Below are 21,697 nucleotides of genomic sequence, written 5' to 3' on the forward strand. Positions count from 1 at the left end.
GCTCAGCACTGAACTTTTGCAGGGATGACACAAGATCTCAGGGTTAGATACTCAAAACGGGCCAGGGAAAAGGGACATGAGGTTGGGAGCATTTGAAGATTCAGAATTTCGACGCTTATTAGATTCACATTGACTAGCGATGACCCAGAGAGGTCAGGTTCGGGAGGCTCACAGGCACGAGTTTTGCTCGGAATGGGCCACATCCAGATGCTGATGCTCAGTGGCATTAGCACTAAGATGTGTCCCATTCTCGGCGTGGGTCCACCCCCATTCTCAGGGTGGGTCCATCCACATGAAGGCTCGTGGCCTGGCGCGTCTTCTGTGACTTCACAGAGTTACAGGGGTTGTGTTTGAACGGGTCCCTTTGAAATCAGAGCGTCCATGCTCATCAAAGTGCACTTACGGGAAATTCACATCGCCAAGGGGCGACGTGCGAGCCGACGTCACAATACTGAGGCTTCGCATCCAAAGAGTCTACGAATGGACGGTACACGTTTAGAGGGCCCAGACGAAGAAGTCTGCAAACAGGTACGTCGGTACTCAGCAGATTCTCGGTCGGGTGCCACAGGGCGAGGCGGTAAACGCGATCGACTGGGTAGATAAAGGGGAGCCATCTCACGTAGTTTAACACCTCACCGGTACCGTTGCAGGAAGGGGTCACAGCTTGGGAGTTCCAGGCTCTGGAAGATGCATAAACGGGGCTTACCTCTTACAGAGGTGGCACATAGGCCACAGGGGCACTGATTAGGGAGGATATTATAGGGCCATCCATGGTCAGGACATTCCAGGCTTCTTGAATGGATCTTCAAAGTCTTGAGGCCCTGAGAGTCCATGTTCAGAGGGAGCTATGCTAAGGAGGTCTGAGGACACTGAAATTCCATGCCAGCAGGTTTCTTCACACAAACCATTTCTTGGTCAGAATACTTTTGTATTCTGTAAGATCCATGGCTAAGGGCTTCTCTGTCGCGAGCGGGGTCTATGATTCAGCGATCATAGCCCCCTAGGCCGCACTCGGGGCCTGTGTGCTCAGAAGTGTACACATACGGTTTCTTACATCATCTGTGCAACACAGGTCCAAGAGGGGCATAGTCAGGGTCACTTCTTTATTGTTGTTTAATTGGGCCTCGATTGCTTTTGGGGGGGGGTGGTCGTTTAAATGGGAGCTGTTCAACTTTAAAAGTTTGCACTGAGGCTTCCTGGCTCAGCACTGAACTTTTGCAGGGATGACACAAGATCTCAGGGTTAGATACTCAAAACGGGCCAGGGAAAAGGGACATGAGGTTGGGAGCATTTGAAGATTCAGAATTTCGACGCTTATTAGATTCACATTGACTAGCGATGACCCAGAGAGGTCAGGTTCGGGAGGCTCACAGGCACGAGTTTTGCTCGGAATGGGCCACATCCAGATGCTGATGCTCAGTGGCATTAGCACTAAGATGTGTCCCATTCTCGGCGTGGGTCCACCCCCATTCTCAGGGTGGGTCCATCCACATGAAGGCTCGTGGCCTGGCGCGTCTTCTGTGACTTCACAGAGTTACAGGGGTTGTGTTTGAACGGGTCCCTTTGAAATCAGAGCGTCCATGCTCATCAAAGTGCACTTACGGGAAATTCACATCGCCAAGGGGCGACGTGCGAGCCGACGTCACAATACTGAGGCTTCGCATCCAAAGAGTCTACGAATGGACGGTACACGTTTAGAGGGCCCAGACGAAGAAGTCTGCAAACAGGTACGTCGGTACTCAGCAGATTCTCGGTCGGGTGCCACAGGGCGAGGCGGTAAACGCGATCGACTGGGTAGATAAAGGGGAGCCATCTCACGTAGTTTAACACCTCACCGGTACCGTTGCAGGAAGGGGTCACAGCTTGGGAGTTCCAGGCTCTGGAAGATGCATAAACGGGGCTTACCTCTTACAGAGGTGGCACATAGGCCACAGGGGCACTGATTAGGGAGGATATTATAGGGCCATCCATGGTCAGGACATTCCAGGCTTCTTGAATGGATCTTCAAAGTCTTGAGGCCCTGAGAGTCCATGTTCAGAGGGAGCTATGCTAAGGAGGTCTGAGGACACTGAAATTCCATGCCAGCAGGTTTCTTCACCCAAACCATTTCTTGGTCAGAATACTTTTGTATTCTGTAAGATCCATGGCTAAGGGCTTCTCTGTCGCGAGCGGGGTCTATGATTCAGCGATCATAGCCCCCTAGGCCGCACTCGGGGCCTGTGTGCTCAGAAGTGTACACATACGGTTTCTTACATCATCTGTGCAACACAGGTCCAAGAGGGGCATAGTCAGGGTCACTTCTTTATTGTTGTTTAATTGGGCCTCGATTGCTTTTGGGGGGGGTGGTCGTTTAAATGGGAGCTGTTCAACTTTAAAAGTTTGCACTGAGGCTTCCTGGCTCAGCACTGAACTTTTGCAGGGATGACACAAGATCTCAGGGTTAGATACTCAAAACGGGCCAGGGAAAAGGGACATGAGGTTGGGAGCATTTGAAGATTCAGAATTTCGACGCTTATTAGATTCACATTGACTAGCGATGACCCAGAGAGGTCAGGTTCGGGAGGCTCACAGGCACGAGTTTTGCTCGGAATGGGCCACATCCAGATGCTGATGCTCAGTGGCATTAGCACTAAGATGTGTCCCATTCTCGGCGTGGGTCCACCCCCATTCTCAGGGTGGGTCCATCCACATGAAGGCTCGTGGCCTGGCGCGTCTTCTGTGACTTCACAGAGTTACAGGGGTTGTGTTTGAACGGGTCCCTTTGAAATCAGAGCGTCCATGCTCATCAAAGTGCACTTACGGGAAATTCACATCGCCAAGGGGCGACGTGCGAGCCGACGTCACAATACTGAGGGTTCGCATCCAAAGAGTCTACGAATGGACGGTACACGTTTAGAGGGCCCAGACGAAGAAGTCTGCAAACAGGTACGTCGGTACTCAGCAGATTCTCGGTCGGGTGCCACAGGGCGAGGCGGTAAACGCGATCGACTGGGTAGATAAAGGGGAGCCATCTCACGTAGTTTAACACCTCACCGGTACCGTTGCAGGAAGGGGTCACAGCTTGGGAGTTCCAGGCTCTGGAAGATGCATAAACGGGGCTTACCTCTTACAGAGGTGGCACATAGGCCACAGGGGCACTGATTAGGGAGGATATTATAGGGCCATCCATGGTCAGGACATTCCAGGCTTCTTGAATGGATCTTCAAAGTCTTGAGGCCCTGAGAGTCCATGTTCAGAGGGAGCTATGCTAAGGAGGTCTGAGGACACTGAAATTCCATGCCAGCAGGTTTCTTCACCCAAACCATTTCTTGGTCAGAATACTTTTGTATTCTGTAAGATCCATGGCTAAGGGCTTCTCTGTCGCGAGCGGGGTCTATGATTCAGCGATCATAGCCCCCTAGGCCGCACTCGGGGCCTGTGTGCTCAGAAGTGTACACATACGGTTTCTTACATCATCTGTGCAACACAGGTCCAAGAGGGGCATAGTCAGGGTCACTTCTTTATTGTTGTTTAATTGGGCCTCGATTGCTTTTGGGGGGGGGTGGTCGTTTAAATGGGAGCTGTTCAACTTTAAAAGTTTGCACTGAGGCTTCCTGGCTCAGCACTGAACTTTTGCAGGGATGACACAAGATCTCAGGGTTAGATACTCAAAACGGGCCAGGGAAAAGGGACATGAGGTTGGGAGCATTTGAAGATTCAGAATTTCGACGCTTATTAGATTCACATTGACTAGCGATGACCCAGAGAGGTCAGGTTCGGGAGGCTCACAGGCACGAGTTTTGCTCGGAATGGGCCACATCCAGATGCTGATGCTCAGTGGCATTAGCACTAAGATGTGTCCCATTCTCGGCGTGGGTCCACCCCCATTCTCAGGGTGGGTCCATCCACATGAAGGCTCGTGGCCTGGCGCGTCTTCTGTGACTTCACAGAGTTACAGGGGTTGTGTTTGAACGGGTCCCTTTGAAATCAGAGCGTCCATGCTCATCAAAGTGCACTTACGGGAAATTCACATCGCCAAGGGGCGACGTGCGAGCCGACGTCACAATACTGAGGCTTCGCATCCAAAGAGTCTACGAATGGACGGTACACGTTTAGAGGGCCCAGACGAAGAAGTCTGCAAACAGGTACGTCGGTACTCAGCAGATTCTCGGTCGGGTGCCACAGGGCGAGGCGGTAAACGCGATCGACTGGGTAGATAAAGGGGAGCCATCTCACGTAGTTTAACACCTCACCGGTACCGTTGCAGGAAGGGGTCACAGCTTGGGAGTTCCAGGCTCTGGAAGATGCATAAACGGGGCTTACCTCTTACAGAGGTGGCACATAGGCCACAGGGGCACTGATTAGGGAGGATATTATAGGGCCATCCATGGTCAGGACATTCCAGGCTTCTTGAATGGATCTTCAAAGTCTTGAGGCCCTGAGAGTCCATGTTCAGAGGGAGCTATGCTAAGGAGGTCTGAGGACACTGAAATTCCATGCCAGCAGGTTTCTTCACCCAAACCATTTCTTGGTCAGAATACTTTTGTATTCTGTAAGATCCATGGCTAAGGGCTTCTCTGTCGCGAGCGGGGTCTATGATTCAGCGATCATAGCCCCCTAGGCCGCACTCGGGGCCTGTGTGCTCAGAAGTGTACACATACGGTTTCTTACATCATCTGTGCAACACAGGTCCAAGAGGGGCATAGTCAGGGTCACTTCTTTATTGTTGTTTAATTGGGCCTCGATTGCTTTTGGGGGGGGGTGGTCGTTTAAATGGGAGCTGTTCAACTTTAAAAGTTTGCACTGAGGCTTCCTGGCTCAGCACTGAACTTTTGCAGGGATGACACAAGATCTCAGGGTTAGATACTCAAAACGGGCCAGGGAAAAGGGACATGAGGTTGGGAGCATTTGAAGATTCAGAATTTCGACGCTTATTAGATTCACATTGACTAGCGATGACCCAGAGAGGTCAGGTTCGGGAGGCTCACAGGCACGAGTTTTGCTCGGAATGGGCCACATCCAGATGCTGATGCTCAGTGGCATTAGCACTAAGATGTGTCCCATTCTCGGCGTGGGTCCACCCCCATTCTCAGGGTGGGTCCATCCACATGAAGGCTCGTGGCCTGGCGCGTCTTCTGTGACTTCACAGAGTTACAGGGGTTGTGTTTGAACGGGTCCCTTTGAAATCAGAGCGTCCATGCTCATCAAAGTGCACTTACGGGAAATTCACATCGCCAAGGGGCGACGTGCGAGCCGACGTCACAATACTGAGGCTTCGCATCCAAAGAGTCTACGAATGGACGGTACACGTTTAGAGGGCCCAGACGAAGAAGTCTGCAAACAGGTACGTCGGTACTCAGCAGATTCTCGGTCGGGTGCCACAGGGCGAGGCGGTAAACGCGATCGACTGGGTAGATAAAGGGGAGCCATCTCACGTAGTTTAACACCTCACCGGTACCGTTGCAGGAAGGGGTCACAGCTTGGGAGTTCCAGGCTCTGGAAGATGCATAAACGGGGCTTACCTCTTACAGAGGTGGCACATAGGCCACAGGGGCACTGATTAGGGAGGATATTATAGGGCCATCCATGGTCAGGACATTCCAGGCTTCTTGAATGGATCTTCAAAGTCTTGAGGCCCTGAGAGTCCATGTTCAGAGGGAGCTATGCTAAGGAGGTCTGAGGACACTGAAATTCCATGCCAGCAGGTTTCTTCACCCAAACCATTTCTTGGTCAGAATACTTTTGTATTCTGTAAGATCCATGGCTAAGGGCTTCTCTGTCGCGAGCGGGGTCTATGATTCAGCGATCATAGCCCCCTAGGCCGCACTCGGGGCCTGTGTGCTCAGAAGTGTACACATACGGTTTCTTACATCATCTGTGCAACACAGGTCCAAGAGGGGCATAGTCAGGGTCACTTCTTTATTGTTGTTTAATTGGGCCTCGATTGCTTTTGGGGGGGGGTGGTCGTTTAAATGGGAGCTGTTCAACTTTAAAAGTTTGCACTGAGGCTTCCTGGCTCAGCACTGAACTTTTGCAGGGATGACACAAGATCTCAGGGTTAGATACTCAAAACGGGCCAGGGAAAAGGGACATGAGGTTGGGAGCATTTGAAGATTCAGAATTTCGACGCTTATTAGATTCACATTGACTAGCGATGACCCAGAGAGGTCAGGTTCGGGAGGCTCACAGGCACGAGTTTTGCTCGGAATGGGCCACATCCAGATGCTGATGCTCAGTGGCATTAGCACTAAGATGTGTCCCATTCTCGGCGTGGGTCCACCCCCATTCTCAGGGTGGGTCCATCCACATGAAGGCTCGTGGCCTGGCGCGTCTTCTGTGACTTCACAGAGTTACAGGGGTTGTGTTTGAACGGGTCCCTTTGAAATCAGAGCGTCCATGCTCATCAAAGTGCACTTACGGGAAATTCACATCGCCAAGGGGCGACGTGCGAGCCGACGTCACAATACTGAGGCTTCGCATCCAAAGAGTCTACGAATGGACGGTACACGTTTAGAGGGCCCAGACGAAGAAGTCTGCAAACAGGTACGTCGGTACTCAGCAGATTCTCGGTCGGGTGCCACAGGGCGAGGCGGTAAACGCGATCGACTGGGTAGATAAAGGGGAGCCATCTCACGTAGTTTAACACCTCACCGGTACCGTTGCAGGAAGGGGTCACAGCTTGGGAGTTCCAGGCTCTGGAAGATGCATAAACGGGGCTTACCTCTTACAGAGGTGGCACATAGGCCACAGGGGCACTGATTAGGGAGGATATTATAGGGCCATCCATGGTCAGGACATTCCAGGCTTCTTGAATGGATCTTCAAAGTCTTGAGGCCCTGAGAGTCCATGTTCAGAGGGAGCTATGCTAAGGAGGTCTGAGGACACTGAAATTCCATGCCAGCAGGTTTCTTCACCCAAACCATTTCTTGGTCAGAATACTTTTGTATTCTGTAAGATCCATGGCTAAGGGCTTCTCTGTCGCGAGCGGGGTCTATGATTCAGCGATCATAGCCCCCTAGGCCGCACTCGGGGCCTGTGTGCTCAGAAGTGTACACATACGGTTTCTTACATCATCTGTGCAACACAGGTCCAAGAGGGGCATAGTCAGGGTCACTTCTTTATTGTTGTTTAATTGGGCCTCGATTGCTTTTGGGGGGGGGTGGTCGTTTAAATGGGAGCTGTTCAACTTTAAAAGTTTGCACTGAGGCTTCCTGGCTCAGCACTGAACTTTTGCAGGGATGACACAAGATCTCAGGGTTAGATACTCAAAACGGGCCAGGGAAAAGGGACATGAGGTTGGGAGCATTTGAAGATTCAGAATTTCGACGCTTATTAGATTCACATTGACTAGCGATGACCCAGAGAGGTCAGGTTCGGGAGGCTCACAGGCACGAGTTTTGCTCGGAATGGGCCACATCCAGATGCTGATGCTCAGTGGCATTAGCACTAAGATGTGTCCCATTCTCGGCGTGGGTCCACCCCCATTCTCAGGGTGGGTCCATCCACATGAAGGCTCGTGGCCTGGCGCGTCTTCTGTGACTTCACAGAGTTACAGGGGTTGTGTTTGAACGGGTCCCTTTGAAATCAGAGCGTCCATGCTCATCAAAGTGCACTTACGGGAAATTCACATCGCCAAGGGGCGACGTGCGAGCCGACGTCACAATACTGAGGCTTCGCATCCAAAGAGTCTACGAATGGACGGTACACGTTTAGAGGGCCCAGACGAAGAAGTCTGCAAACAGGTACGTCGGTACTCAGCAGATTCTCGGTCGGGTGCCACAGGGCGAGGCGGTAAACGCGATCGACTGGGTAGATAAAGGGGAGCCATCTCACGTAGTTTAACACCTCACCGGTACCGTTGCAGGAAGGGGTCACAGCTTGGGAGTTCCAGGCTCTGGAAGATGCATAAACGGGGCTTACCTCTTACAGAGGTGGCACATAGGCCACAGGGGCACTGATTAGGGAGGATATTATAGGGCCATCCATGGTCAGGACATTCCAGGCTTCTTGAATGGATCTTCAAAGTCTTGAGGCCCTGAGAGTCCATGTTCAGAGGGAGCTATGCTAAGGAGGTCTGAGGACACTGAAATTCCATGCCAGCAGGTTTCTTCACCCAAACCATTTCTTGGTCAGAATACTTTTGTATTCTGTAAGATCCATGGCTAAGGGCTTCTCTGTCGCGAGCGGGGTCTATGATTCAGCGATCATAGCCCCCTAGGCCGCACTCGGGGCCTGTGTGCTCAGAAGTGTACACATACGGTTTCTTACATCATCTGTGCAACACAGGTCCAAGAGGGGCATAGTCAGGGTCACTTCTTTATTGTTGTTTAATTGGGCCTCGATTGCTTTTGGGGGGGGGTGGTCGTTTAAATGGGAGCTGTTCAACTTTAAAAGTTTGCACTGAGGCTTCCTGGCTCAGCACTGAACTTTTGCAGGGATGACACAAGATCTCAGGGTTAGATACTCAAAACGGGCCAGGGAAAAGGGACATGAGGTTGGGAGCATTTGAAGATTCAGAATTTCGACGCTTATTAGATTCACATTGACTAGCGATGACCCAGAGAGGTCAGGTTCGGGAGGCTCACAGGCACGAGTTTTGCTCGGAATGGGCCACATCCAGATGCTGATGCTCAGTGGCATTAGCACTAAGATGTGTCCCATTCTCGGCGTGGGTCCACCCCCATTCTCAGGGTGGGTCCATCCACATGAAGGCTCGTGGCCTGGCGCGTCTTCTGTGACTTCACAGAGTTACAGGGGTTGTGTTTGAACGGGTCCCTTTGAAATCAGAGCGTCCATGCTCATCAAAGTGCACTTACGGGAAATTCACATCGCCAAGGGGCGACGTGCGAGCCGACGTCACAATACTGAGGCTTCGCATCCAAAGAGTCTACGAATGGACGGTACACGTTTAGAGGGCCCAGACGAAGAAGTCTGCAAACAGGTACGTCGGTACTCAGCAGATTCTCGGTCGGGTGCCACAGGGCGAGGCGGTAAACGCGATCGACTGGGTAGATAAAGGGGAGCCATCTCACGTAGTTTAACACCTCACCGGTACCGTTGCAGGAAGGGGTCACAGCTTGGGAGTTCCAGGCTCTGGAAGATGCATAAACGGGGCTTACCTCTTACAGAGGTGGCACATAGGCCACAGGGGCACTGATTAGGGAGGATATTATAGGGCCATCCATGGTCAGGACATTCCAGGCTTCTTGAATGAATCTTCAAAGTCTTGAGGCCCTGAGAGTCCATGTTCAGAGGGAGCTATGCTAAGGAGGTCTGAGGACACTGAAATTCCATGCCAGCAGGTTTCTTCACCCAAACCATTTCTTGGTCAGAATACTTTTGTATTCTGTAAGATCCATGGCTAAGGGCTTCTCTGTCGCGAGCGGGGTCTATGATTCAGCGATCATAGCCCCCTAGGCCGCACTCGGGGCCTGTGTGCTCAGAAGTGTACACATACGGTTTCTTACATCATCTGTGCAACACAGGTCCAAGAGGGGCATAGTCAGGGTCACTTCTTTATTGTTGTTTAATTGGGCCTCGATTGCTTTTGGGGGGGGGTGGTCGTTTAAATGGGAGCTGTTCAACTTTAAAAGTTTGCACTGAGGCTTCCTGGCTCAGCACTGAACTTTTGCAGGGATGACACAAGATCTCAGGGTTAGATACTCAAAACGGGCCAGGGAAAAGGGACATGAGGTTGGGAGCATTTGAAGATTCAGAATTTCGACGCTTATTAGATTCACATTGACTAGCGATGACCCAGAGAGGTCAGGTTCGGGAGGCTCACAGGCACGAGTTTTGCTCGGAATGGGCCACATCCAGATGCTGATGCTCAGTGGCATTAGCACTAAGATGTGTCCCATTCTCGGCGTGGGTCCACCCCCATTCTCAGGGTGGGTCCATCCACATGAAGGCTCGTGGCCTGGCGCGTCTTCTGTGACTTCACAGAGTTACAGGGGTTGTGTTTGAACGGGTCCCTTTGAAATCAGAGCGTCCATGCTCATCAAAGTGCACTTACGGGAAATTCACATCGCCAAGGGGCGACGTGCGAGCCGACGTCACAATACTGAGGCTTCGCATCCAAAGAGTCTACGAATGGACGGTACACGTTTAGAGGGCCCAGACGAAGAAGTCTGCAAACAGGTACGTCGGTACTCAGCAGATTCTCGGTCGGGTGCCACAGGGCGAGGCGGTAAACGCGATCGACTGGGTAGATAAAGGGGAGCCATCTCACGTAGTTTAACACCTCACCGGTACCGTTGCAGGAAGGGGTCACAGCTTGGGAGTTCCAGGCTCTGGAAGATGCATAAACGGGGCTTACCTCTTACAGAGGTGGCACATAGGCCACAGGGGCACTGATTAGGGAGGATATTATAGGGCCATCCATGGTCAGGACATTCCAGGCTTCTTGAATGGATCTTCAAAGTCTTGAGGCCCTGAGAGTCCATGTTCAGAGGGAGCTATGCTAAGGAGGTCTGAGGACACTGAAATTCCATGCCAGCAGGTTTCTTCACCCAAACCATTTCTTGGTCAGAATACTTTTGTATTCTGTAAGATCCATGGCTAAGGGCTTCTCTGTCGCGAGCGGGGTCTATGATTCAGCGATCATAGCCCCCTAGGCCGCACTCGGGGCCTGTGTGCTCAGAAGTGTACACATACGGTTTCTTACATCATCTGTGCAACACAGGTCCAAGAGGGGCATAGTCAGGGTCACTTCTTTATTGTTGTTTAATTGGGCCTCGATTGCTTTTGGGGGGGGGGGGTCGTTTAAATGGGAGCTGTTCAACTTTAAAAGTTTGCACTGAGGCTTCCTGGCTCAGCACTGAACTTTTGCAGGGATGACACAAGATCTCAGGGTTAGATACTCAAAACGGGCCAGGGAAAAGGGACATGAGGTTGGGAGCATTTGAAGATTCAGAATTTCGACGCTTATTAGATTCACATTGACTAGCGATGACCCAGAGAGGTCAGGTTCGGGAGGCTCACAGGCACGAGTTTTGCTCGGAATGGGCCACATCCAGATGCTGATGCTCAGTGGCATTAGCACTAAGATGTGTCCCATTCTCGGCGTGGGTCCACCCCCATTCTCAGGGTGGGTCCATCCACATGAAGGCTCGTGGCCTGGCGCGTCTTCTGTGACTTCACAGAGTTACAGGGGTTGTGTTTGAACGGGTCCCTTTGAAATCAGAGCGTCCATGCTCATCAAAGTGCACTTACGGGAAATTCACATCGCCAAGGGGCGACGTGCGAGCCGACGTCACAATACTGAGGCTTCGCATCCAAAGAGTCTACGAATGGACGGTACACGTTTAGAGGGCCCAGACGAAGAAGTCTGCAAACAGGTACGTCGGTACTCAGCAGATTCTCGGTCGGGTGCCACAGGGCGAGGCGGTAAACGCGATCGACTGGGTAGATAAAGGGGAGCCATCTCACGTAGTTTAACACCTCACCGGTACCGTTGCAGGAAGGGGTCACAGCTTGGGAGTTCCAGGCTCTGGAAGATGCATAAACGGGGCTTACCTCTTACAGAGGTGGCACATAGGCCACAGGGGCACTGATTAGGGAGGATATTATAGGGCCATCCATGGTCAGGACATTCCAGGCTTCTTGAATGAATCTTCAAAGTCTTGAGGCCCTGAGAGTCCATGTTCAGAGGGAGCTATGCTAAGGAGGTCTGAGGACACTGAAATTCCATGCCAGCAGGTTTCTTCACCCAAACCATTTCTTGGTCAGAATACTTTTGTATTCTGTAAGATCCATGGCTAAGGGCTTCTCTGTCGCGAGCGGGGTCTATGATTCAGCGATCATAGCCCCCTAGGCCGCACTCGGGGCCTGTGTGCTCAGAAGTGTACACATACGGTTTCTTACATCATCTGTGCAACACAGGTCCAAGAGGGGCATAGTCAGGGTCACTTCTTTATTGTTGTTTAATTGGGCCTCGATTGCTTTTGGGGGGGGGTGGTCGTTTAAATGGGAGCTGTTCAACTTTAAAAGTTTGCACTGAGGCTTCCTGGCTCAGCACTGAACTTTTGCAGGGATGACACAAGATCTCAGGGTTAGATACTCAAAACGGGCCAGGGAAAAGGGACATGAGGTTGGGAGCATTTGAAGATTCAGAATTTCGACGCTTATTAGATTCACATTGACTAGCGATGACCCAGAGAGGTCAGGTTCGGGAGGCTCACAGGCACGAGTTTTGCTCGGAATGGGCCACATCCAGATGCTGATGCTCAGTGGCATTAGCACTAAGATGTGTCCCATTCTCGGCGTGGGTCCACCCCCATTCTCAGGGTGGGTCCATCCACATGAAGGCTCGTGGCCTGGCGCGTCTTCTGTGACTTCACAGAGTTACAGGGGTTGTGTTTGAACGGGTCCCTTTGAAATCAGAGCGTCCATGCTCATCAAAGTGCACTTACGGGAAATTCACATCGCCAAGGGGCGACGTGCGAGCCGACGTCACAATACTGAGGCTTCGCATCCAAAGAGTCTACGAATGGACGGTACACGTTTAGAGGGCCCAGACGAAGAAGTCTGCAAACAGGTACGTCGGTACTCAGCAGATTCTCGGTCGGGTGCCACAGGGCGAGGCGGTAAACGCGATCGACTGGGTAGATAAAGGGGAGCCATCTCACGTAGTTTAACACCTCACCGGTACCGTTGCAGGAAGGGGTCACAGCTTGGGAGTTCCAGGCTCTGGAAGATGCATAAACGGGGCTTACCTCTTACAGAGGTGGCACAGAGGCCACAGGGGCACTGATTAGGGAGGATATTATAGGGCCATCCATGGTCAGGACATTCCAGGCTTCTTGAATGGATCTTCAAAGTCTTGAGGCCCTGAGAGTCCATGTTCAGAGGGAGCTATGCTAAGGAGGTCTGAGGACACTGAAATTCCATGCCAGCAGGTTTCTTCACCCAAACCATTTCTTGGTCAGAATACTTTTGTATTCTGTAAGATCCATGGCTAAGGGCTTCTCTGTCGCGAGCGGGGTCTATGATTCAGCGATCATAGCCCCCTAGGCCGCACTCGGGGCCTGTGTGCTCAGAAGTGTACACATACGGTTTCTTACATCATCTGTGCAACACAGGTCCAAGAGGGGCATAGTCAGGGTCACTTCTTTATTGTTGTTTAATTGGGCCTCGATTGCTTTTGGGGGGGGGGGGTCGTTTAAATGGGAGCTGTTCAACTTTAAAAGTTTGCACTGAGGCTTCCTGGCTCAGCACTGAACTTTTGCAGGGATGACACAAGATCTCAGGGTTAGATACTCAAAACGGGCCAGGGAAAAGGGACATGAGGTTGGGAGCATTTGAAGATTCAGAATTTCGACGCTTATTAGATTCACATTGACTAGCGATGACCCAGAGAGGTCAGGTTCGGGAGGCTCACAGGCACGAGTTTTGCTCGGAATGGGCCACATCCAGATGCTGATGCTCAGTGGCATTAGCACTAAGATGTGTCCCATTCTCGGCGTGGGTCCACCCCCATTCTCAGGGTGGGTCCATCCACATGAAGGCTCGTGGCCTGGCGCGTCTTCTGTGACTTCACAGAGTTACAGGGGTTGTGTTTGAACGGGTCCCTTTGAAATCAGAGCGTCCATGCTCATCAAAGTGCACTTACGGGAAATTCACATCGCCAAGGGGCGACGTGCGAGCCGACGTCACAATACTGAGGCTTCGCATCCAAAGAGTCTACGAATGGACGGTACACGTTTAGAGGGCCCAGACGAAGAAGTCTGCAAACAGGTACGTCGGTACTCAGCAGATTCTCGGTCGGGTGCCACAGGGCGAGGCGGTAAACGCGATCGACTGGGTAGATAAAGGGGAGCCATCTCACGTAGTTTAACACCTCACCGGTACCGTTGCAGGAAGGGGTCACAGCTTGGGAGTTCCAGGCTCTGGAAGATGCATAAACGGGGCTTACCTCTTACAGAGGTGGCACATAGGCCACAGGGGCACTGATTAGGGAGGATATTATAGGGCCATCCATGGTCAGGACATTCCAGGCTTCTTGAATGGATCTTCAAAGTCTTGAGGCCCTGAGAGTCCATGTTCAGAGGGAGCTATGCTAAGGAGGTCTGAGGACACTGAAATTCCATGCCAGCAGGTTTCTTCACCCAAACCATTTCTTGGTCAGAATACTTTTGTATTCTGTAAGATCCATGGCTAAGGGCTTCTCTGTCGCGAGCGGGGTCTATGATTCAGCGATCATAGCCCCCTAGGCCGCACTCGGGGCCTGTGTGCTCAGAAGTGTACACATACGGTTTCTTACATCATCTGTGCAACACAGGTCCAAGAGGGGCATAGTCAGGGTCACTTCTTTATTGTTGTTTAATTGGGCCTCGATTGCTTTTGGGGGGGGGTGGTCGTTTAAATGGGAGCTGTTCAACTTTAAAAGTTTGCACTGAGGCTTCCTGGCTCAGCACTGAACTTTTGCAGGGATGACACAAGATCTCAGGGTTAGATACTCAAAACGGGCCAGGGAAAAGGGACATGAGGTTGGGAGCATTTGAAGATTCAGAATTTCGACGCTTATTAGATTCACATTGACTAGCGATGACCCAGAGAGGTCAGGTTCGGGAGGCTCACAGGCACGAGTTTTGCTCGGAATGGGCCACATCCAGATGCTGATGCTCAGTGGCATTAGCACTAAGATGTGTCCCATTCTCGGCGTGGGTCCACCCCCATTCTCAGGGTGGGTCCATCCACATGAAGGCTCGTGGCCTGGCGCGTCTTCTGTGACTTCACAGAGTTACAGGGGTTGTGTTTGAACGGGTCCCTTTGAAATCAGAGCGTCCATGCTCATCAAAGTGCACTTACGGGAAATTCACATCGCCAAGGGGCGACGTGCGAGCCGACGTCACAATACTGAGGCTTCGCATCCAAAGAGTCTACGAATGGACGGTACACGTTTAGAGGGCCCAGACGAAGAAGTCTGCAAACAGGTACGTCGGTACTCAGCAGATTCTCGGTCGGGTGCCACAGGGCGAGGCGGTAAACGCGATCGACTGGGTAGATAAAGGGGAGCCATCTCACGTAGTTTAACACCTCACCGGTACCGTTGCAGGAAGGGGTCACAGCTTGGGAGTTCCAGGCTCTGGAAGATGCATAAACGGGGCTTACCTCTTACAGAGGTGGCACATAGGCCACAGGGGCACTGATTAGGGAGGATATTATAGGGCCATCCATGGTCAGGACATTCCAGGCTTCTTGAATGAATCTTCAAAGTCTTGAGGCCCTGAGAGTCCATGTTCAGAGGGAGCTATGCTAAGGAGGTCTGAGGACACTGAAATTCCATGCCAGCAGGTTTCTTCACCCAAACCATTTCTTGGTCAGAATACTTTTGTATTCTGTAAGATCCATGGCTAAGGGCTTCTCTGTCGCGAGCGGGGTCTATGATTCAGCGATCATAGCCCCCTAGGCCGCACTCGGGGCCTGTGTGCTCAGAAGTGTACACATACGGTTTCTTACATCATCTGTGCAACACAGGTCCAAGAGGGGCATAGTCAGGGTCACTTCTTTATTGTTGTTTAATTGGGCCTCGATTGCTTTTGGGGGGGGGTGGTCGTTTAAATGGGAGCTGTTCAACTTTAAAAGTTTGCACTGAGGCTTCCTGGCTCAGCACTGAACTTTTGCAGGGATGACACAAGATCTCAGGGTTAGATACTCAAAACGGGCCAGGGAAAAGGGACATGAGGTTGGGAGCATTTGAAGATTCAGAATTTCGACGCTTATTAGATTCACATTGACTAGCGATGACCCAGAGAGGTCAGGTTCGGGAGGCTCACAGGCACGAGTTTTGCTCGGAATGGGCCACATCCAGATGCTGATGCTCAGTGGCATTAGCACTAAGATGTGTCCCATTCTCGGCGTGGGTCCACCCCCATTCTCAGGGTGGGTCCATCCACATGAAGGCTCGTGGCCTGGCGCGTCTTCTGTGACTTCACAGAGTTACAGGGGTTGTGTTTGAACGGGTCCCTTTGAAATCAGAGCGTCCATGCTCATCAAAGTGCACTTACGGGAAATTCACATCGCCAAGGGGCGACGTGCGAGCCGACGTCACAATACTGAGGCTTCGCATCCAAAGAGTCTACGAATGGACGGTACACGTTTAGAGGGCCCAGACGAAGAAGTCTGCAAACAGGTACGTCGGTACTCAGCAGATTCTCGGTCGGGTGCCACAGGGCGAGGCGGTAAACGCGATCGACTGGGTAGATAAAGGGGAGCCATCTCACGTAGTTTAACACCTCACCGGTACCGTTGCAGGAAGGGGTCACAGCTTGGGAGTTCCAGGCTCTGGAAGATGCATAAACGGGGCTTACCTCTTACAGAGGTGGCACATAGGCCACAGGGGCACTGATTAGGGAGGATATTATAGGGCCATCCATGGTCAGGACATTCCAGGCTTCTTGAATGGATCTTCAAAGTCTTGAGGCCCTGAGAGTCCATGTTCAGAGGGAGCTATGCTAAGGAGGTCTGAGGACACTGAAATTCCATGCCAGCAGGTTTCTTCACCCAAACCATTTCTTGGTCAGAATACTTTTGTATTCTGTAAGATCCATGGCTAAGGGCTTCTCTGTCGCGAGCGGGGTCTATGATTCAGCGATCATAGCCCCCTAGGCCGCACTCGGGGCCTGTGTGCTCAGAAGTGTACACATACGGTTTCTTACATCATCTGTGCAACACAGGTCCAAGAGGGGCATAGTCAGGGTCACTTCTTTATTGTTGTTTAATTGGGCCTCGATTGCTTTTGGGGGGGGGTGGTCGTTTAAATGGGAGCTGTTCAACTTTAAAAGTTTGCACTGAGGCTTCCTGGCTCAGCACTGAACTTTTGCAGGGATGACACAAGATCTCAGGGTTAGATACTCAAAACGGGCCAGGGAAAAGGGACATGAGGTTGGGAGCATTTGAAGATTCAGAATTTCGACGCTTATTAGATTCACATTGACTAGCGATGACCCAGAGAGGTCAGGTTCGGGAGGCTCACAGGCACGAGTTTTGCTCGGAATGGGCCACATCCAGATGCTGATGCTCAGTGGCATTAGCACTAAGATGTGTCCCATTCTCGGCGTGGGTCCACCCCCATTCTCAGGGTGGGTCCATCCACATGAAGGCTCGTGGCCTGGCGCGTCTTCTGTGACTTCACAGAGTTACAGGGGTTGTGTTTGAACGGGTCCCTTTGAAATCAGAGCGTCCATGCTCATCAAAGTGCACTTACGGGAAATTCACATCGCCAAGGGGCGACGTGCGAGCCGACGTCACAATACTGAGGCTTCGCATCCAAAGAGTCTACGAATGGACGGTACACGTTTAGAGGGCCCAGACGAAGAAGTCTGCAAACAGGTACGTCGGTACTCAGCAGATTCTCGGTCGGGTGCCACAGGGCGAGGCGGTAAACGCGATCGACTGGGTAGATAAAGGGGAGCCATCTCACGTAGTTTAACACCTCACCGGTACCGTTGCAGGAAGGGGTCACAGCTTGGGAGTTCCAGGCTCTGGAAGATGCATAAACGGGGCTTACCTCTTACAGAGGTGGCACATAGGCCACAGGGGCACTGATTAGGGAGGATATTATAGGGCCATCCATGGTCAGGACATTCCAGGCTTCTTGAATGGATCTTCAAAGTCTTGAGGCCCTGAGAGTCCATGTTCAGAGGGAGCTATGCTAAGGAGGTCTGAGGACACTGAAATTCCATGCCAGCAGGTTTCTTCACCCAAACCATTTCTTGGTCAGAATACTTTTGTATTCTGTAAGATCCATGGCTAAGGGCTTCTCTGTCGCGAGCGGGGTCTATGATTCAGCGATCATAGCCCCCTAGGCCGCACTCGGGGCCTGTGTGCTCAGAAGTGTACACATACGGTTTCTTGCATCATCTGTGCAACACAGGTCCAAGAGGGGCATAGTCAGGGTCACTTCTTTATTGTTGTTTAATTGGGCCTCGATTGCTTTTGGGGGGGGTGGTCGTTTAAATGGGAGCTGTTCAACTTTAAAAGTTTGCACTGAGGCTTCCTGGCTCAGCACTGAACTTTTGCAGGGATGACACAAGATCTCAGGGTTAGATACTCAAAACGGGCCAGGGAAAAGGGACATGAGGTTGGGAGCATTTGAAGATTCAGAATTTCGACGCTTATTAGATTCACATTGACTAGCGATGACCCAGAGAGGTCAGGTTCGGGAGGCTCACAGGCACGAGTTTTGCTCGGAATGGGCCACATCCAGATGCTGATGCTCAGTGGCATTAGCACTAAGATGTGTCCCATTCTCGGCGTGGGTCCACCCCCATTCTCAGGGTGGGTCCATCCACATGAAGGCTCGTGGCCTGGCGCGTCTTCTGTGACTTCACAGAGTTACAGGGGTTGTGTTTGAACGGGTCCCTTTGAAATCAGAGCGTCCATGCTCATCAAAGTGCACTTACGGGAAATTCACATCGCCAAGGGGCGACGTGCGAGCCGACGTCACAATACTGAGGCTTCGCATCCAAAGAGTCTACGAATGGACGGTACACGTTTAGAGGGCCCAGACGAAGAAGTCTGCAAACAGGTACGTCGGTACTCAGCAGATTCTCGGTCGGGTGCCACAGGGCGAGGCGGTAAACGCGATCGACTGGGTAGATAAAGGGGAGCCATCTCACGTAGTTTAACACCTCACCGGTACCGTTGCAGGAAGGGGTCACAGCTTGGGAGTTCCAGGCTCTGGAAGATGCATAAACGGGGCTTACCTCTTACAGAGGTGGCACATAGGCCACAGGGGCACTGATTAGGGAGGATATTATAGGGCCATCCATGGTCAGGACATTCCAGGCTTCTTGAATGGATCTTCAAAGTCTTGAGGCCCTGAGAGTCCATGTTCAGAGGGAGCTATGCTAAGGAGGTCTGAGGACACTGAAATTCCATGCCAGCAGGTTTCTTCACCCAAACCATTTCTTGGTCAGAATACTTTTGTATTCTGTAAGATCCATGGCTAAGGGCTTCTCTGTCGCGAGCGGGGTCTATGATTCAGCGATCATAGCCCCCTAGGCCGCACTCGGGGCCTGTGTGCTCAGAAGTGTACACATACGGTTTCTTACATCATCTGTGCAACACAGGTCCAAGAGGGGCATAGTCAGGGTCACTTCTTTATTGTTGTTTAATTGGGCCTCGATTGCTTTTGGGGGGGGGTGGTCGTTTAAATGGGAGCTGTTCAACTTTAAAAGTTTGCACTGAGGCTTCCTGGCTCAGCACTGAACTTTTGCAGGGATGACACAAGATCTCAGGGTTAGATACTCAAAACGGGCCAGGGAAAAGGGACATGAGGTTGGGAGCATTTGAAGATTCAGAATTTCGACGCTTATTAGATTCACATTGACTAGCGATGACCCAGAGAGGTCAGGTTCGGGAGGCTCACAGGCACGAGTTTTGCTCGGAATGGGCCACATCCAGATGCTGATGCTCAGTGGCATTAGCACTAAGATGTGTCCCATTCTCGGCGTGGGTCCACCCCCATTCTCAGGGTGGGTCCATCCACATGAAGGCTCGTGGCCTGGCGCGTCTTCTGTGACTTCACAGAGTTACAGGGGTTGTGTTTGAACGGGTCCCTTTGAAATCAGAGCGTCCATGCTCATCAAAGTGCACTTACGGGAAATTCACATCGCCAAGGGGCGACGTGCGAGCCGACGTCACAATACTGAGGCTTCGCATCCAAAGAGTCTACGAATGGACGGTACACGTTTAGAGGGCCCAGACGAAGAAGTCTGCAAACAGGTACGTCGGTACTCAGCAGATTCTCGGTCGGGTGCCACAGGGCGAGGCGGTAAACGCGATCGACTGGGTAGATAAAGGGGAGCCATCTCACGTAGTTTAACACCTCACCGGTACCGTTGCAGGAAGGGGTCACAGCTTGGGAGTTCCAGGCTCTGGAAGATGCATAAACGGGGCTTACCTCTTACAGAGGTGGCACATAGGCCACAGGGGCACTGATTAGGGAGGATATTATAGGGCCATCCATGGTCAGGACATTCCAGGCTTCTTGAATGGATCTTCAAAGTCTTGAGGCCCTGAGAGTCCATGTTCAGAGGGAGCTATGCTAAGGAGGTCTGAGGACACTGAAATTCCATGCCAGCAGGTTTCTTCACCCAAACCATTTCTTGGTCAGAATACTTTTGTATTCTGTAAGATCCATGGCTAAGGGCTTCTCTGTCGCGAGCGGGGTCTATGATTCAGCGATCATAGCCCCCTAGGCCGCACTCGGGGCCTGTGTGCTCAGAAGTGTACACATACGGTTTCTTACATCATCTGTGCAACACAGGTCCAAGAGGGGCATAGTCAGGGTCACTTCTTTATTGTTGTTTAATTGGGCCTCGATTGCTTTTGGGGGGGGGTGGTCGTTTAAATGGGAGCTGTTCAACTTTAAAAGTTTGCACTGAGGCTTCCTGGCTCAGCACTGAACTTTTGCAGGGATGACACAAGATCTCAGGGTTAGATACTCAAAACGGGCCAGGGAAAAGGGACATGAGGTTGGGAGCATTTGAAGATTCAGAATTTCGACGCTTATTAGATTCACATTGACTAGCGATGACCCAGAGAGGTCAGGTTCGGGAGGCTCACAGGCACGAGTTTTGCTCGGAATGGGCCACATCCAGATGCTGATGCTCAGTGGCATTAGCACTAAGATGTGTCCCATTCTCGGCGTGGGTCCACCCCCATTCTCAGGGTGGGTCCATCCACATGAAGGCTCGTGGCCTGGCGCGTCTTCTGTGACTTCACAGAGTTACAGGGGTTGTGTTTGAACGGGTCCCTTTGAAATCAGAGCGTCCATGCTCATCAAAGTGCACTTACGGGAAATTCACATCGCCAAGGGGCGACGTGCGAGCCGACGTCACAATACTGAGGCTTCGCATCCAAAGAGTCTACGAATGGACGGTACACGTTTAGAGGGCCCAGACGAAGAAGTCTGCAAACAGGTACGTCGGTACTCAGCAGATTCTCGGTCGGGTGCCACAGGGCGAGGCGGTAAACGCGATCGACTGGGTAGATAAAGGGGAGCCATCTCACGTAGTTTAACACCTCACCGGTACCGTTGCAGGAAGGGGTCACAGCTTGGGAGTTCCAGGCTCTGGAAGATGCATAAACGGGGCTTACCTCTTACAGAGGTGGCACATAGGCCACAGGGGCACTGATTAGGGAGGATATTATAGGGCCATCCATGGTCAGGACATTCCAGGCTTCTTGAATGGATCTTCAAAGTCTTGAGGCCCTGAGAGTCCATGTTCAGAGGGAGCTATGCTAAGGAGGTCTGAGGACACTGAAATTCCATGCCAGCAGGTTTCTTCACCCAAACCATTTCTTGGTCAGAATACTTTTGTATTCTGTAAGATCCATGGCTAAGGGCTTCTCTGTCGCGAGCGGGGTCTATGATTCAGCGATCATAGCCCCCTAGGCCGCACTCGGGGCCTGTGTGCTCAGAAGTGTACACATACGGTTTCTTACATCATCTGTGCAACACAGGTCCAAGAGGGGCATAGTCAGGGTCACTTCTTTATTGTTGTTTAATTGGGCCTCGATTGCTTTTGGGGGGGGGTGGTCGTTTAAATGGGAGCTGTTCAACTTTAAAAGTTTGCACTGAGGCTTCCTGGCTCAGCACTGAACTTTTGCAGGGATGACACAAGATCTCAGGGTTAGATACTCAAAACGGGCCAGGGAAAAGGGACATGAGGTTGGGAGCATTTGAAGATTCAGAATTTCGACGCTT

This window comes from Furipterus horrens, unplaced genomic scaffold (assembly GCF_987537825.1).
Source record: "Furipterus horrens unplaced genomic scaffold, mFurHor1.1.pri manual_scaffold_4, whole genome shotgun sequence".
Classification (NCBI taxonomy): Eukaryota; Metazoa; Chordata; class Mammalia; order Chiroptera; family Furipteridae; genus Furipterus; species Furipterus horrens.